A 20,299-nucleotide genomic window follows, 5' to 3' on the forward strand; every position below is an offset into this window, starting at 1 on the left:
CGATTTGGACAGAATTTGATAGACTTTTACAAAATCTATAGACTCAAAATTTAAGTTGGCTAACAGTGCTGCCGCTACTTCTTCAATCGAAGTATTTTGCTTCATTTTCACAAAATTTACTTCGTCACTCCTTCTTCCAAAAATCTGCTTCACTTTTTGTTCTGCTGCAAATTTTTAAATTTTCCCCATATTACCTAAATTTTCCTAATATTACCTAATTGAGGCTCCGCAAGCCAAATCGGGGGATCAGTTTATATGGGGCTATACATAATTATGGACCGATGTGGACCAATTTTTGCATGGTTGTTAGAGATCACATGCTGAAACCATGTACCAAATTTCAGCTGGATCGGATGAAATTTGCTTCTCTTAGAGTCCCCGCAAGCCAAATTTGGGGGTCCGTTTATATGGGGGCTATAAGTAAAAGTGGACCGATATGGCCCATTTGCAATACCACCCGACCTACATCAATAACAACTACTTGTGCCAAGTTTCAAGTCGATAGCTTCTTTCGATCGGAAGTTAGCGTGATTTCGACAGACGGACCGACATGCTCAGATCGACTCAGAATTTCACCACGACCCATAATGTATATACTTTATGGGGTCTTAGAGCAATATTTAGATGTGTTACAAACGGAATGACAAAGTTAATATACCCCCATCCTATGGTGGAGGGTATAATAAAATGAATCCTATTGTTTTGTTTTCAAAAATGTATGCTACTTCAATTTTATTCAATCTACTCCACTTTTTTCCAAAATCTACTTCACTCAATTTTTCACTAGCGGCAGCACTGTTGCCGAATGCACTAGGGTAGAACACAATTTTAGTAAAAAACATGTAAGGAAAGTCTAAAGTCGGGCGGGGCCGACTATATTATACCCTGCACCACTTTGTAGATCTAAATTTTCGATACCATACCACATCCGTCGATTGTGTTGGGTGTTATATATAAAAGGTTTGTCCCAAATACATACATTTTAATATCTCTCGATCTGGACAGAATTTGATAGACTTCTACAAATTATATAGACTCAAAATTTAAGTCGGCTAAGGCACTAGGGTGAAACGCAATGTTAGTAAAAAACAAGTATATACGGCCGTAAGTTCGGCCAGGCCGAATCTTATGTACCCTCCACCATGGATTGCGTAGGAACTTCTACTAAAGGCTGTCATCCACAATCGAATTACTTGGGTTGCGATAACACTTGCCGATGGCAAGGTATCGTAAAACTTTTTAACACTGTCTTCTAAATTGTAAGTTAGCCCATACGGGGTATATATTAAACAAAAAAAGGCCGATTAAATACGTATATAATCTAGTTTGACAAAATTTTATATAGAAATAAAATTTTGACAAAATTTTCTATAGAAATGAAACCTTGACAAAATTTTCTATAAAAATAAAATTTTGACAAAATTTTCTATAGAAATAAAAATTTGACAAAATTTTCTATAGAAATAAAAACTTGACAAAATTTTCTATAGAAATAAAATGTTGACAAAATTTTCTATGGAAGTAAAATGTTGAAAAAATTTTCTATAGCAATACAATTTTGACAAAAATTTCTATAGAAATAAAATGTTGACAAAATTTTGTATAGAAATAAAATTTTGACAAAATTTTGTATAGAAATAAAATGTTGACAAAATTTTCTACAGAAATAAATTTTTTATAAAATTTTCTATAGAAATAAAATTTTGACAAACATTTCTATAGAAATAAACTTTTGACAAAACTTTCTATAGAAATGAAATTTTAACAAAACTTTCTATAGTAATAAAATTTGACAAAATTTTCTATGGAAATAAAGTTTTGGTAGATTACACAATTTTCTATAGAAATAAAATTTTGACAAACATTTGTATAGAAATAAACTTTTGACAAAACTTTCTATAGAAATGAAATTTTGACAAAACTTTCTATAGTAATAAAATTTGACAAAATTTTCTATGGAAATAAAGTTTTGGTAGATTATTTTTGGCGATATGGACCAATTTTGTGTAATAAGTCATCGGCTATATATAACTAAAGACCGATATGGACCAATTTTTACATGGCTGCTAGAGGCCATATATTGACAAAATGTACCAAATTTCAACCGTATCGGATGACTTTTGCTCCTCCAAGAGGTTCCGGACGTCAAATCTGGGGACGGTTTATATGGGAACTATATATAATTATGGACCGATATGGACCAATTTTTGCATGGTTGTTAGAGACCATATACTAACACCATGTACCAAATTTCAACTGGATCGGATGAATTTTGCTCTTCCAAGAGGCTCCGGAGGTCAAATCTGGGGATCGGTTTATATGGGGGCTATATATAATTATGGACCTATATGGACCAATTTTTGCATGGTTATTAGAGGCCGTAAACTAACATCAGGTACCAAATTTCAATCGGTTCGGATGAATTTTGCCCCTCCAAGAGACTCCGGAGGTCAAATCTGGGGATCGGTTTATATGGGGGCTATATATAATTATGGACCGATATGGACCAATTTTTGCATGGTTGTTAGAGACCATATACTAACACCATGTACCAAATTTCAACTGGATCGGATGAATTTTGCCCCTCCAAGAGGCTCCGGAGGTCAAATCTGGGGATCGGTTTATATGGGGGCTATATATAATTATGGACCGATATGGACCAATTTTTGCATGGTTATTAGAGGCCGTATACTAACATCAGGTACCAAATTTCAACCGGATCGGATGAATTTTGCCCCTCCAAAAGTCTCCGGAGGTCAAATCTGGGGATCGGTTTATATGGGGGCTATATATAATTATGGACTGATATGGACCAATTTTTGCATGGTTGTTAGAGACCATATGCTAACATCAGGTACCAAATTTCAATCGGTTCGGATGAATTTTGCCCCTCCAAGAGGCTCCGGAGGTCAAATCTGGGGATCGGTTTATATGGGGGCTATATATAATTATGGACCGATATGGACCAATTTTTGCATGGTTGTTAGAGACCGTATACTAAGACCACGTACCAAATTTCAACCGGATCAGATGAATTTTGCTGCTCCGGGAGGCTCCCCAAGCCAAATTTGGGGATCGGTTTATATGGGGGCTATACGTAAACGTGGTCCGATATGGACCATTTTCAATACCATCCGACCTACATCAATAACAACTACTTGTGCCAAGTTTCAAGTCGATAGCTTGTTTCGTTCGGAAGTTAGCGTGATTTCCACAGACGGACGGACAGCCGGACAGACGGACAGACGGACGGACGGACAGACGGACGGACGGACGGACATGCTTAGATCGACTCAGAATTTCACCACGACCCAGAATATATATACTTTATGGGGTCTTAGAGCAATATTTCGATGTGTTACAAACGGAATGACAAAGTTAATATACCCCCATCCTATGGTGGAGGGTATAACAAGTATATACAGCACTAAGTTCGGCCGGACCGAATCTTAAATACCCACCACCATGAACCAAATATTACACGCAAAAATCTAATTCTTTCCTCCCAAACGAAATTTTAGACAAGCAAAGTTCGTTTCTCATTTGCTTTTCGCTGTAAGGAAGTGTATTTGGAAGAAAAGTATATACTTTTTGTGATAAACGTTTATTCTTTTCCAGGATGTAAAAACAATTTCATAAAGACAAACTCAAAAAAAAAAAAAACATTGTTTTCTTGCTAATTGCATTTTCCCTCACATCTTTCTCACATCCACGAGGTTTTTTAATTCTTAACACCTTTTTCTTGTAATACCAACAATGTAGAAGAAATTATACGATTTTATAAATTTTTAAAATTTTTTTACCTTTTGCCTGGACGGAGAATCGAACCGCGGACCATGCACTTTGTAAGCCAACACACTAACCACTGAGCTATGTACCTGTTATGGTCATCAATAGATAAATACCCATATAAGTTATATTTATATAGCATAGCTTGCGGCGCCCACGAACCGAATAAATAAAGTTTAGTTAACAGAAACAAACATTTAGTTTGGCACCGTAGAGAAGTGGTTGCTACGTCCGACTTGCATGCCAAGGGTCGTGGGTTCGATCCCTGCTTCGGCCAAAGTTTTTTTTACATATATTCCAGATATGTTCGGAAGATTCCGAAAAAATGTTCAACATTACATTGTAGTATATTAAATTTTGAACTGTAAAATGTGTCTTATTAAAGACCTAAAGTCAGAAACGAACAGCGTTTGATATAAACGAAATGGACTGTGTTGTTGTTTCAAAAATAACTTTTTTTATTGAAAAAATAAAAATTTTGTAACAAACGAATTTTTTTGGTGATAAAAGTTTAAAATTTTCGAAGCAATTCAAAATACTCTAACAAAAGAAAAACGTTTTCGGTACACGTTTTCCAAACGTTTTTTTTTCTTTGCGTGTAGGGTTTCCTTTGAAATTTCAGGAGGGTTTGAGGACTTGAGAACACTTCCCGAAGATAAATTTAAAGATTTCACCTATGAGGACTATATCAGATTCTGGATTTATAAGAACAATTTTTGTTTGAGTTTTAGAGGAATCATTAACATCTCTTGTAAGTGTGCAAGAAAATTATAAAATAACGTCTTGATTTGAAATCTTAAATCTGTAGAAGTAAAATCTGGAAATTTTACATTGAGTTTCAAGCAATTTTCATGATCAGTGCGCCTTCTACACCCTCAAGAAGTGAAGTCGGTCTATATGGAGGCATTACCAAATGGACCGATAAAAACTTAATCCGATACATGTTTTTGTGAGCCTAAAATACCAGCATATTTACAATTTCAGGCAAATCAGATAAAAACTACGGTTTCTAGAAACCCAAGGAGTTAAATCGGGAGATCGTTCTTATGGGGGCTATACTAAAATATGGACCGATACTCACCGTTTTCGGCACACCTCTTTATGACCCGAATATACCTCTAGATTTCCAATTTCAGGCAAATAGGATAAAAACTTCGGTTTCTATAAGCCCAAGAAGTAAAATCGGGAGATCGGTCTATATGGGGGCTATACCAAAACATGGACCGATACTCGCCATTTTTGGCACACCTCTTTATGGTCATAAAATACCTCTAGATTTCAAATTTCAGGCTAATTGGATAAAAACTACGATTTCTATAAGCCCAAGACCCCAAATCGGGAGGTCGGTTTATATGGGGACTATATCAAAACCTGGACCGATATAGCCCATCTTCGAACTTGACCTGCCTGCAGACAAAAGTTTGTGCAAAATTTCAGCCATATTGCTTCATTACTGAAGACTGTAGCGTGATTACAACAGACAGACAGACGGACATGGTTATATCGACTCAGGGACCACCCTGAGCATTATTGCCAAAGACACCATATGTCTACCTCGTCTCCTTCTGGGTGTTACAAACATATGCACTAACTTATAATACCCTGTTCCACAGTGTGGCGCAGGGTATAAATATGGGAAACATTTAAATCTGAAGCAATTTTAAGGAAACTTCGAAAAAGTTTATTTATGATTTATCGCTCGATATATATGTATTAGAAGTTTAGGAAAATTAGCGTCATTTTTACAACTTTTCGACTAAACAGTGGCGATTTAACAAGAAAAATGTTGGTATTTTGACCATTTTTGTCGAAATCAGAAAAACATATATATGGGAGCTATATCTAAATCTGAACCGATGTCTACCAAATTTGGCACGCATAGTTACAATGCCAATTCTACTCCCTATGCAAAATTTCAACTAAATCGGAGCAAAAAATTGGCCTCTGTGGGCAAATGAGTGTAAATCGGGCGAAAGCTATATATGGGAGCTATATCTAAATCTGAACCGATTTGGCTGATATTTTGCAAGTTTTTCGAGACTCATAAAATATTTGGATGTACGGAATTTGAGGAAGATCGGTTGATATACACACCAAATGTGACCAGATCGGTGAAAAATATATATGGCAGCTATATCTAAATCTGAACCGATTTTTTCCAAAATCAATAGGGATCGTCTTTGAGCCGAAACAGGACCCTATACCAAATTTTAGGACAATCGGACTAAAACTGCGAGCTGTACTTTGCACACAAAAATACATCAACTGACAGACAGACGGACATCGCTTAATCGACTCAGAATTTAATTCTAAGCCGATCCGTATACTAAAAGGTTGGTTTATGATTACTCCTTCTTAGCGTTACATACAAATACACAAACTTATTATACCCTGTATCACAGCAGTGGTGAAGGGTATAATTAATTGATGCAATTAACTTTTTAATCAAACTAGATACATTGATTTCGAAATTTTATTTTGTAATTAAAAAATTATACAATTAACTTGTTATTCAAACTCGGAAGACTTAGTCAGTTAAAGATATGATTGATTTTTTAAATTTGTAATAAAAATATTAATTGATACAATCAATTTTTTAATCAAAATAAAAACACAATGCCAATTAAGAAAGTGATTCAAAATTGTTACATCTTTAAATAACAAAAATTAATTGATACAATTATTTTTTAATCAAACTAAGAACACACATTTAAAATGAGTGAACATTTTCGCGGTTTTTATAAAACAATTACTTGTTCCAATAATAATTTAATTAAAAAATTTATTTTTACAAATCGTTAGATTCTTGCCCCATCCGTATATGTTAATTGGTACGGCAGTGCCCAAATTGCCAAAATTACTGAACCAAGCAATAAATTTAGATTCTTTGATATCGTGAGTAAACTCTCGATCGAAACTATTTTTTAATTAAATACATTCTTAATTAGTTTTCGTTTCGACACGTTTGTCGTCGCCATCGACGACGATCGAACCAAAGCACACATACTCCAACCCTCATAAATACAGAAACACGAATCCAAAGATGTTTCCAATCATCAAAAGGTAGCGAAAACATGAAATTATTAATTAAGAAATGTCACATCAACCAAATTTTTGGAAAAGAAATCATAGATTCGATTTGTAATGATGATGACAACGACATAGTATATTGTGTATATGTACCACTGATAGAGCCCCCCTGATGCGAACATTCAGCCACTACTGGAAGAAGAAACGCTGTGTACCTCTCAAGCACAGTGATTTACAGTTTACTGCGGCCGACAACAAAGTGACTCTTGTACGTTCTTAGATCTCCACATTTGATGACAAACTTTAGATATCTGCGCCAGTAAAATGTAACAATAAATAATTGAATGTTTTTGATAATTGTTTTTGTTGCTGTAAACATACTATTATTCTTAATTTGTACTGTGCTTTGGTACAGAATGCTTAGATAAATAGCATTTTCTGTTAGATATGATATAGTGTATCGTGAAGGTGTCACTTGGAGATAGTGTTCATGATAAAATAAAAGCATCATCCATCATTGTAGTGCACTCGATTTCTACCATAGTGGTATTGGTCTCCCAAGAAGTCTTAAAGTTTTCCCATAAATAGAAATAGTAAGCGCTAAATATTGTTTTCATACAATTTAATCGGTAGATATATTTATCATAATTTAAATATTAATTTAGGTTAATTCCCTAACACCCAGGAAATATGTTATATATCATATGATGATTAAGATTAGCCTTATTTTTATGACGCAAAATTTGCACTATGATAAGTAGGGCACTGTGATCATAAAATGTTTGGAAACCAACGATTGTTTATACTCAGAATGTAAGCAATCAAATATACACACAGAAAAAATGTCTTCATTACAATTACTATTTTTGATTTTTGTGTGGAATAAACTTTTAAACGAAGTAAAAAAATTAGAACAGATTAAATTAAAACCCCATATTTTATAATTTTCTGGGAAATCGCGGCACCAAATTTTTTCTACATAGGTAAATATTTTGTTCCCTTTGTTACTTTTAGCTTATTTTGTTCTTTGTTTTTTGCTTCGGTAGGAATCGGACTAAGCGTGAATCACGTGAGTCGTGAATTGAATTTAAACTATATATCGTGAATGGGAAATCACATTCTCTTCGTTAATGTGCGTCAATAATATATCTTCGAAATCACCCTCACGAAAAAAATCACGTTCATGATTAAATTCACACTTACTATAACATTCACGTTCAGGAAAAAATCACATTCAGGAACCAATTCACGCTCACGATAAAATTTACGTTCACGTTTGTTTGTTTGATGGTACCTTGGTGGACCATATTTTAATTCTTCTATTTTTGGATCCGACGTGAGTTATGAAAATGTTCCTTAGTCATGACTAATTGCAGCGAGGTTAGTCGTGAATCACGAGAATTTTCGTGTCACGTGAGTCACGAGACTTTACGTGTCACAACAGTTTTCGTCATTCACGAAAGTGATGCTTGTCGTGCTTGAATGTGCGTGATTAAAAATATTTCTTCGCGCACCTCTAAATCGGGCATAACTTCGGAATATATATTTTGATTATGATGAGGGGGAAATGTTTTCCGATGTAAGAGAAAGAACTCTGGTTGATGAAAGTAGTGACCTGAGGCGATGGATTGCCTTGGTAGTGATAGTTCTTATATGGAAGGTGTGTCGTACTCAGTAGAGTTGGAGAATGCATGCGATACTGATAATGAGAATGAATTGGGGGAAGAGAATGAATAAAACGAAGATGACCTATCCGAAGTGGTGGCGTCTGGTAGCAATTTTTGTCTGGCAAAGGCGGATTTAAATAGAATTCTTTACTCTTCGTTTATTGGTATTATTTTCATATGAAATAATTCAAAAAAAAAAAATTATAAACAAAAACTATCTTAGTCCATACACACAAAAAGTGCCTTCGAGGGCAAAAATGTTAATCAATTTAGTTTAGTTCACTCGTACTAAGAAGTATCCAATTCTTTCAAAACATAAGGAAACGCACTTGTTACAATATAGGAAATTTTCCTATGTATATTTTATCTACCTGTCATCGATATGTTTGCGCGTGGGTTGTTTTTTCAGTTGAAATTGTATTGTTATGGGCACTGTTTGGAAAATGCAAATAAAATATATTAAATTAGTGAGTATTTTGTTTTTGAAAATGATTGACAAACAGTATAAGTCTACCACTATGCGTGATGGTGTATAAAGAAACCTTATGGAAAGAAAACACCAGCAGAATAACACCCTCTTCATTCGTCTTCATTTTGTAATCTTCAATTATCATGTAACATTCAGTGACATTAATCCTTTGTGAAAAAATGGTTTATGATTTTCTTATATTTGTAGGGTTTGAAACTGTAAAAGGAGGGCAGCCACTTATTAAAAAGTTGCAAATTACCTTTTACAATTGAGAAACGCAAACATTACATGAAATTATGAATAATATTTCAAAGCCAGCACATCCTCAAAAAAAATCGTTTCTGTAACATATACCCCAAACACATTTTGCTTCAAGCATAGACTAATAAAAAAATTGCGTTTCACAATCGTGAACGGACGTTGTCAAAATGAAACAGAAACGTTCACAAAAAATCAAAACGGAATGTTCACGATTTCGTCCACGGGCGTTCACGATTTCATGAACGGCATTCGTTTTTCTTTGGCCATGAAAAGTCTTAAAATAATCGTTAGACGTTGTTATGGCAACTCCGCCGTTGGTGCAATGTGCTAAGGCGACTGTTAATGCGTATCGTGCAGGCAACACAGGTTCGAGTCACGGTAGAGGAAATCTTGTTTTAATTTTGCTTATAAATTCGTAACCATTACGTTTTCAGATCATGAACGCCGGTAGTTGTTTTGACAACGTATGGTGTCATTCATGATTTTTCCTATGGGTGTATATATTTTCAGGATTGGTCCAACAAAAAAATATTGTTTGTATTGTTCAAACATATTATGTTTCACCTTAGGGCATACACTGGTAGAAAAAAAATTTAATGAAATTTTCTTTGTGTGGATATATTTTTAAGGCGCCAATTGGTTACTTCCATTGTTTTACTTGCAGCATAACCTAAAGGTCTCTCTTTCTAAACACATATATGTTTATAGGCTATTTCTAAATTAATATATGTTTGCATCTAAGCATATTATATTTACAAACAGTTTATGTCCCAAACATAATATGTTCTAACATATTAACATATATGTCCTAAATATGTTATGCTAGTTTAATGCTTGCACTTAAAAATATTGTGTTAAAAAAATTAAGTCCCAAACATATAATTTTTACACTCAAACATATGAAAAACAGTATTTTTCGTCCGTGCATCGACTGGCCTTGAAATATTATTACTACAATTACGCTGTCGAAGAAAATTAGCTTTATATTACTTTAAAGACGTTGGACTAAATTTAATGAAAAAAGTTGAATAAAACTTTCCTTTGAAGAAAATTTATTTACTTTAAAGACATTAGTCTCTAACATTGTGTCCTAAAAGTTAGGTTGCCTAATTCTTCATATTAGGTAAATATTTTAATCCTATTAATTTCAATTTCCTTTAAAGAGTCCGTGTTTAATTCTGAGCCAAAGACAACATAAAACCCCATATTATAATCGATACTTTACAATGTCTGCCAATGATGTAATTTTCTGAAAATCAGTCTTAGGTTATTAATGAAGTTTCGTAATCTTTAATTTAAAGGATCAACAAATTCTTCTTAATAATTTTTATATCAAGGAAATTTGCTCTTAATTTAGTGTACATTCAGTACATTCTAGAATTAATTTAAAAAAATCATATTAAGTGAATATTGTTTTCAGTGCACTCAGAAAAAAGTTTACTTGGATTCAATGATTTTGGGAAGGTCAAAATGATTTTGGTATTGATTCCGTGCCAAAGATGCGGCTTCTTTAAAATAAAGAAATCTTTTAGCGACCTATCTGGCTTTAAATCTAGGACCAATAAAATCAAAACTGGGATACAGATCTCATTTACCAAGTTTTCATTCTCTTTTCGCTATTTATTAATAAAAGTACTCTCGTACAAACAATTTTTTGATCATAGCTACTTGTTGACTGGCTTTGATACTGTCACGTGATTAGTATTAATATGAGTGTCAAAGAAAAACAAAAAAGCAGATTTTTTACTGGGCGAACAATTAATAATAAAGTTTGTATGTGAATGATCAAAAAATTAATAAAAAATGCTCATAACATTTAAATACGTTATCAGTCTCTTTTACCCCGATGAAAAAAGAAGAATAAAATAAGAAATGGAATCGGATATTTTCGTAACTACACTGTTAGAAAAATATGTTTTTCATATGTTCCGATATAAACAAAATGTGTTTCAGGCACAATTTTTAAACACAATATATTTAAGTGCAAAAATGTAATGTTCCATATATTAATATGTTAGAATATATTATGTTTAGGACAAGAATGTTTCATATAAATAATATGTGTGAATGTAAACATATATAAATTTACAAATTTCGACTAAACATACATATATATGTTGTGATATTTTATTCAGGGAGCGACAGACACAGAGAGAGTGTAGAGAAAGAACCCGGGAGGGTTGACGAAAGATATCAACATAACACAGCGAGAGAATCAAAAGAGAGCAATTTTTTGAAACTGCTTGTATGTTGTTTCGGAAAACGGTTTACATGTTCATTTGTTTTGGCTATGCGCTTGGCATGTTAATAAGGCTTCGCCAAAAAATGGATATGGATATGGATTTAATTTGAACATTAAATTGCGCATTTAGAGTAGATATACAAAAAAAAAAAACACCATGTGATTTTGCCTTGAGAGCAGCAATTTAAGTATGTGAGGACATGTGCTTTTTTATGGGCATTTTGGCATTATGGACACAAATTTTTTTGTTGGTTCGTCAAAAGAAATAGGAATATACGACGAGTAAGTCAAAATATTTAGCAAGAAAGGAAATTAAAAAAAAAACAGTGGAAAATATATAAAAATTACAAAGGGATCTTCTTATTAATAAGTAGTCCAAGATGGATATAATGAAAGCCATAACATACACGGCCCTGAGACTTTGCTAGATGTGGCAAAGACTGAGTGTTCAATATAAACACTGCATGCCGTCTTGACCCATCCACTTCATCCAAACCAAAAACAATAAACTTGAGGAAGATAGGAAATTGGCTACTGAGGAGATCAAACCATTTACCGTGTTAGTTTCATACTCGAACCAAACGCGTATACGACAAGTATTGTCATAGCATTAAAATGCAAATAAAAAGAAATTAAGTGCACGAAATAAATTTCCTTAAACGGGAAAATATAGTTTTTTTGTTGTTGCCTAAAATTTAACATTATTTCATTAGGAAAATTAAGTTTTTCATTTAAAAAATAAAAACGAAAAACAAATAAAAAAATTACGAACATGTATGGAACTAACATGGTAAATACAACATTTGGTATGACGCAAGCCAATTTCCTATCTTCCTCAAGTTTATTGTCTTTGATCCAAACGGCCAACCTTCCAATCAGCTGTTGGAAGATCTGGATTGCATTGTTTCAGTCTATTTAAAATAGATTCAGGGTCAGGAGGGTTTACAGGTACATGCGTGGGCTCTAGGTCTAGCCGGTATGTCTTTCTTCTCGACTAACTCTAGAGCAGCTCCTTCCCAAACTTCACCAATTAGTATCAGAGCAGCTTTAAAACATTTTATAGACCTCTGGTCCTCAAATGCGACTAGCTTAAATCGTCCTTGATACCAACCAGCCTCTTGGTGTCGAGGATCTGGACCGGGAAACTTTTCCAGCACCTGTGAGTAGACGACAGACAAAGCATTCTCAATTTCCCCCCATTTTGCTTTGGAACCATACCGTCCAATGCTCCTTTGTTAATGATAGCCATCACAAGGCTGTCTTTAGCAACTGAGGCAAACGATCTTTGATCCCTTTTGGAGGATGGCAGCTCATCCGGCGATTGTTCCCTTTTTCCAGTCTCAAGAATTCCTTGAGTCCATTTTAAGGAATCGCTTTGTTTAGCCGACAGCGTGCTTGGGTCGACTGATCCTAACTTCTTTAGGATAAACAAAGCAATTCCGCGTTCCTTGAATCTCTTTCGTGAGGGATTACCTCCTTTTGATGTCGTTACCTTAGAAAAAGTTCGACTTGTCAGAGTGTCGCCACCTGTCGACCCGTCTACAGGTCGACTAATAGGGCCTAACTCTTGGTCATTGCCCAGATTTATAACTCCAGTCGATACCCGTCCACTGGGCCCTGAAGTTAGCAACCCAGTGGATGACTTAGAATTTCGCTGCATGGTGGCTTAATATCCCACCACACTTGAAATTCTTAGTAGGTACGTATTACGATGAGTTTATCCGCTATTAAAAAACACGTCCGTTCCGTTCGACGGTTGAATAGATATTTTCTTATGTTAGTGGGAAGAAATGAAAACAAAAGATATTTTTCAAAAAATCGCGCTATAGTCCCAATATAGTCAATAGTCCCAATATAGATTTTTTACCTTGAAAACACTTAATAGTAAGCTATGAATGTAACAGGCGGATGTAATAGAAAGGCATCAAAGTGTGTATAAATGTCCATGTTGTCGTTATGTATTCCAGGATGTAATGCAAGTTTCGCTGAAAGCGATTTTTCCATTAATGAATTTACAAAATTGTTTATTATTGATTGCTATTTGCACTTATCATAATAAAATGATAAAACCCGAACAAACAAGTTTTAAAGTAAAATAACTATGCGATATGCATTTGTTAAGCTGAAGGTTTGAAAATGGGCCCCATATCAAATGAAAACAGGCCCCAACGAAATTTTAGGGTTCATTTTCATTATCCAGCAGAACCCCAAAAAATAAATGAAACACGACCCCTAACAAACAAAATTGAACAAAATTTCGTGTTATTGTATGACATATAATTATTGGGGTTCATTTTCACATGAGCCCCACTTTGGCTCTTGGTGCCCATATTCATGGCGCCACAATTGCCATAATAAAAATCCAAGTTATATCAGATGCTTCAAATTAAAAAATGTTTTCTTAATTCCAAAAAAAAACTTTAAATTAAAGACGCTAAATCCTCAAAATTAGTCTTAGCCTATTTTTGAAGCGTTTTTATATTTAATCTAAAGTTTCAATACTTCAGTTAATTTAAGGACAATTTCTTTAAATCCAAAATGTGTTTCTTTACTTTAAGGAAAATTAGCCTTAGTTCAAAGACATGCTACTTTAGCGGAGGGACGCAAATTTACAAAATTTGTGTCCTAAATTTAATGAAAAAAATTTTGAAGCAAGGATTATAAACTTTATTGTAATTAAAATTTCATTATTTTAAAGAAATTTTCCTTAATATTTTGTAAATTTCGGATCTTAAAATTTAGGTTGCTTAATATTTAATAGCACGTAAATATTTTTTCTATGTGTGTACAAAGACTTTTACCACAAATTAGAGGTGTGCACGTGAGTAATAGTTTACTCACACTCACGCACACTCACGACTGAAAAATCATACTCACGCACACTCACGCACGATATTTTTTGGTAGGACTCACGCTCACGCACACTCACGAAAAGAAAATTTGTACTCACGCACGAAAAATACCGTGACTCACGAAAAATATCGTGACTCACGAATAATTTTATGATTAATTTACCTTACCGAAGTGTCTGAAAACATGAGCATTATTAAAATCGAGACTGTTATTAAACTCTTAACATCCCAGGTGTCACTAGAATTGTAATTGAATTTAACTCTTAAGCATTTTATGTTGGTGAGCATGAATATTTTCGTGAGTGTAATTCGTTACTCACGCACACTCACGAAGATATTATTTTCGTGAATCACGCTCACGCACGATATTTTGGTTTGTTAATCACGCTCACGCACACTCACGCTGTTGTCATGAGCGTGACTCACGACTCACGCACGAATCACGAAAATTTTCGTGAGTCACGACAGTTTCGTGTCACGTGCACACCTCTACCACAAATATACAATCGTATCTTAAAAAAGGAAGTTGGATACCCCCCTAATTGATAAATCGATTGAGATGTAATGGTTGTTAAGTTCAGTTTGATAGGGAATGGCTCATAGATAATTGCACTTAACATTTGACGAACAAGTATAATTAAATAATAAAAAATTATTATGAATTAGAACTGGTGTCATAAATCAATTTTGTTGTGTCAATAAGACCCGTGTTGTGTGTGTGTATTAGTACGAGAGTTGCCATGTTTGTGGGCTATTTCAAAATAGAACTTAAATTATTTTTCTTCAACCAAAAACGGGGCCTTGTGTATGCCTGTCAACAGTAAGGTTTTCGATTGGAGCATTACACCATCTGTTGACTCTTTATGTTGATATTACGCCTTAAAGTCTTACAGTAATAACGACGTCTAGGGGTTCATTCTTTAATTGGACGCTAATAGAACCTAAATGAATATTGCCGAACAACAAATCAAGCGGTCATTTCTCATAAATCATGTTGTCCACAACACAAGCAGCGCCAACAAAGGTATTAAATAACAGTAGCAAGAGAATAGCTATTCTTTCAGTCACTAACAAAATTACTAAGACAGCGGCTTATCGCCCCATGTCAGCTGGTCATTTCGGCGCTTGAAATTACTTTCGGCGCTTACGACTGAAAATGACATGAGAATTTAATTAAGATGGTTGAATATCTAAATGTTGAATAGTAATTCCCATAGTAGATCCCCCGATTCGGCATAAACGTCTTTAGAAAAATTTGAAAACCAGCTTGAATATTTCGAAATAAGGAAAAATATATGATATATTAATATTTGTGATAGGTTAGGATATGTTACCTGCAGATAACAAACAAGATTCTAGTACAATAAACATGTTCCGCAATAGCTTTTGGTAGTTAAAAAAAGTGAGAAAAGTAAAAAGTCCGGGGTCGACTATATCATACCCTAAAGCACTCCTACACATAAAGAAAATTTCATTAAAATTGGGCCAATGAAAATTTTTCATTCATATAACGAAACATTTTCATTAATACAATGAAAATATTCGCTAATAGTATGATTAACGATTAACGTTGATTAACAGAAAATTCGTTATACTAAAGAAATATTCCTTCATATTAACGAATTTGTTTCAATGGCTGACTTTTAATTATACATTTCGTTAATAAAACGAAACCTTTCCTATCAGTGTAAACCTAAGCATTTGAAGGGTATTACTACGATAAGTTTGGGAGATAAACCTAAATTTCATACGATGTGGTTGCTAATTCGCCCTTCTATTCTATGTCCGTATTAAAGTAAATTCAGCCTAACTTATGTATGTGAGATTTATCTCAATTAGAACCGACATGTTTGTTACTTGTGTCAGGTATTATCTTGTGCAAATTTCACAAACTCTGCAATGAAAAAACAGTGAACCCACCAGGAAGAAAACTTTCGGTTAATCTTAGAAAGTTTTGAATATTTGTAGAAAATGTTAACTAAACAGTATTACAAACGTTGGCATCACGCCGAGGTCATAAAAATAAGTAAATATTTTTCGACAAATTCAAGAAAATTTGTTAGACATAACTAAGTTTTTTCACTTGTTAAAGAAAATTTTGTAGTTTGAAGGAAAAACTTGGAGTTCAAAATTGCAAGAATGTCTTTAGTGACATACGAAGTTCATGATGGATGCATTTTTGGTAAAATGTACAAATTTAAAGAAATTCTGAACTATTTTGTGGAAGACACGAAGTTAGTTAATCTTTATGCTTCATTTGAGTATATTTTTTCCTCGGTTTTAGTTAATTTAACTAACGTACACCGTGGTGCAATGGTTAGCATGCCCGCCTTGCATACACAAGGTCGTGGGTTCGATTCCTGCTTCGACCGAACACCAAAAAGTTTTTCAGCGGTGGATTATCCCACCTCAATAATGCTGGTGACATTTCTGAGGGTTTCAAAACTTCTCTAAGTGGTTTCACTGTAATGTGGAACGCCGTTCGGACTCGGCTATAAAAAGGAGTTCCCTTGCCATTGAGCTTAACATGGAATCGCGCAGCACTCAGTGATAAGAGAGAAGTTCACCAATGTGGTATCACAATAGTCTAAGTGAGCCTGATACATCGGGCTGCCACCTAACCTAACCTAACCTAACGTACACAAAAAATTATTAGAGTAAAGGAAACATTCTCCAAATATAATAATTCCATGAACTAAAATAAAGTTAAATTGGCTTTAGTGAAATAGAGAGTTCACTTTTTTCTGAGTGTGCTATGCTAGAGAAATGAAAAAGAAAAGAAAAATAATTTTCTTCGGATTCGGACAAATAAACCCGAATTTGGGAGATACCGCGGTTCAATGGTTAGCATAACACCTAACCTAAAACCAAAAATTTATTTTTTTGTTTTGTGCTTATAAAGAAAAATTGTTAAATTCAACAATTTTTTCGCAAAGCTTCCTTGTAAGTAATATCCAATACACGCAAAGAAAATGTCATTAAAATAGAGCCAACAAAAAGTTTTCGTTAATAGTACGAAACGATGTATTAACGAATTTGTTTCATTGGCTCACTTTTAATGACATATTTCGTTAATATAACGAAACTTTTTCTATCAGTGTAAAGTGCATTACGCTTTATGGACTCAGCTCAAAATATTAATAGTGAAGCTGAATAAATTAATAGAGATGCCCAAATTAAATGATCGAATTGTTTAATTTTATTTCTATATAATTGTCGGAATAAACAAACAAATAATATACAAGGCTTTATATATTAAATATTTAGACCTAATTTCTGCGAGCTTAGATCCACTGTGCGATGATGAATAATTCCACTATTATTTATTTTATAGAAAAACAAATTTAATATGTATATAAATAAAAATGTTAATGTATTCGTAATATGGGCTATTTTCGTTCTTCCATATATAGAAGATTTGCTTTATTTATTTTTAATTTCGAAAATGGAAGCACGCTCAACTCCACATCTACTCACCACTTCATTCAAAGGGAAATCCAATTAAATATGCAGTGTTTTTTGACTGTTACTGGGTAAAAAGAATATCCGTCTTTTTGTTTGTTTTATTTGTTGCTTAAATTCAAATCTCCCGACGGGCTTACACAAACTTTGACTAACACGTTGAATATTTGCTTTGTTTTTGTTTTATGAGTTTCACTTGCTTTTAAATCCAATTAATTTCAGTACATGTTTTACTTGATATTTTTCGTTCTTTCACACTTCTATATTCACATTTTTATGTAATTTCTTTTCGCACTTCATAAATTGATGAGCATTTTTCTTGAGTTTCATTAACACCCAATTGTTTGCCACAAAATCACAATAACATCATTGCCATGAAAATTTCAACCCACACACAATTTTTTTCGTTTCGTTCGCTGACGATGATTTAGTATTGGTAATATCTACTCAGCTGTGATTAGCGTCAATGCACGACACATTCAATATGAGGGTGTTAAATAAAGACGACGGAAATTCAATAGGAGTCGCGTAAAATTTATTACAACGGAACGAAACCGTTCTACACAACCGCGCTGAATAAAAGTCAACAGCAAACTAGTCACCGTAAAGTTATGTGAGGTAGTCAACGGCGTGGGTTACCGGCAAACACCTATACAATCAGGTGGACTCAGATACCGGTTAGTGGTTGTAACCACGATGACGGTATTGTGCTACACACTCCAATAAGAACTTTCCCATACTGTCTTAGGTGGGAGAAAGAGAGAAAATTAAATATGATAGAGTAGTAATTCTTTCTCACTCTCCACTCAAAGATCAGTCACAACATGTTACACTTGGTTGTATGGGTGAAATTCACGATCAACCAACAGGTGAGTACCGAAACGAGTACTCACTCGCCTATCGTTATGCTGCCGGCAGAAACAGGTTCGGTTTACTACGTTATAATAGAAGCTCCGCCTATTTGAATCAATTACATGTGTAAGAAGGAGGTTGACCGAGTGGTTGCTTTATTGCAATATGGCAGATGTAGCACCACCACCACCAATCGAAGTGGTAGCTCAAATGTTTTCATTGGCTCTCGCTCTCACACTAACTGTATGCCGAATAAGTATGGCGTCCACAACGAACTCACACCCAATGGGGGCGAGCTGCCATCATAATCACATTTCGAGTCGACGGTTGTTTACTAGACTCGTTATTTTCGATTAGCATAGCGTCTTCGGGAAGCGTAGCAAATGAGGTCTGTTAACGTTGATTTATGTTACAAGTGGGTAATTGAATAATGTTTTGAGTGGGGGACAATAAATTTCATTAGTGGAAGTTCGCACGTAAATTTGCTGCTTGTTTAATAAACTAAAATGAACAGTACCCATGAGGAGAATAGGGACGGATGAGCGTATATATATATTTTTTTTTGCTTTGTTTTTGGCTATAAAGCTGTGGGACTGCAAAGTGAAATAGGAAGATGTATGTGTGCGCATGTTTTTAGCCGAAGAATGACTACGCTCTGACAGTTGCTTTTTTTAATATTGCCATGTGTTTTTGTATTGTTTTGCGGTTTTGTTTCATATGTTATTCGTTTATTTCGTTATTTGAGTTCGCAGTTAATGTTCTATATTTCAATTAATCCATACATAGAGAGAGCAGTATGCAATAGTACTAATACCAGTAACGTCTGTCAGTCACACTATGTCCAATATTATTATTGGTTTATTAATCTAACGTCATTTTAAGAAACAAAATCTGTCCCCAAGTACATACAATAATCAGGTTTATTTTTACAAATTATAAATACGAGGTAATTAACGGCTTTCGCGAGCATTCGAAAAATGGTTTACTCTTTGTACTCTTCCATCACCCAGACAGCCTCCCACCGATGATGGTTTCTAACATGCAATCAACAACTTTTTGCACTTTCGTTTATGAGTGTCACAGGTGTTTGTTGTTATTGCAAACTTTGAAGTTTAGCTAAATTGAATTAAGTTTGTTTGTTCGTTTTCAAAACTAATTAAATTTTCAAATTGACAAGCTGCGTGCAATACACAGACTTCAATGTAGGTATGTATAGATAGATATTCAAGGTAGATTTATACAAGCAAGTCGCTATTATACTGATGGATTTGTTTTCGTTATTCTACTAACAATTTAAATATTCTTTGTTTTACCACATAAAATATCTATATAAATAAAAAGGACGTGTATGTTCGTGAGCGATAAGCTCAAACACTACTGAACCGATTTTGGCCAAATTGTATATGCATGATCCTGACACCGACTCATACACTGAAAAAATATTGCAATAAAGCAAAGATTTCCTTAAAATACGAATCTGAATTTTCCTTATCTAAAAGTCGATAAACGTTTCAATAAAGTTGGCTTGTCCTTATAGTTTGGTGATTCGACTTAAAAATGGTATCATTAAATGACTGTGGACAACTTGCCATTATAATTTTTAAAAATTCTCAAAATTAATGAAAATGTCTTAAATTTGTTGACTTTGTTGAGATATTTTAATTACCATTAACTT

The 20,299-nt window shown here is 34.1% G+C and overlaps 1 protein-coding gene across 2 annotated transcripts in view; it reads right to left on the reverse strand.

Moving 5' to 3' along the window:
* al (aristaless related homeobox) overlaps positions 1-18,349 on the reverse strand; it is a 180,159-nt gene extending 161,810 nt beyond the window's left edge. For both annotated transcript variants that reach the window (XM_075295908.1, XM_075295907.1), the window contains exon 1: positions 17,788-18,349. The gene's annotated coding sequence lies outside the window, so the exon portion shown is untranslated. The remainder of the gene's footprint in view (positions 1-17,787) is intronic.
* Positions 18,350-20,299: the final 1,950 nt, after the last annotated feature.

This window comes from Haematobia irritans, chromosome 2 (genome assembly GCF_050003625.1).
Source record: "Haematobia irritans isolate KBUSLIRL chromosome 2, ASM5000362v1, whole genome shotgun sequence".
NCBI classification, from domain to species: Eukaryota; Metazoa; Arthropoda; class Insecta; order Diptera; family Muscidae; genus Haematobia; species Haematobia irritans.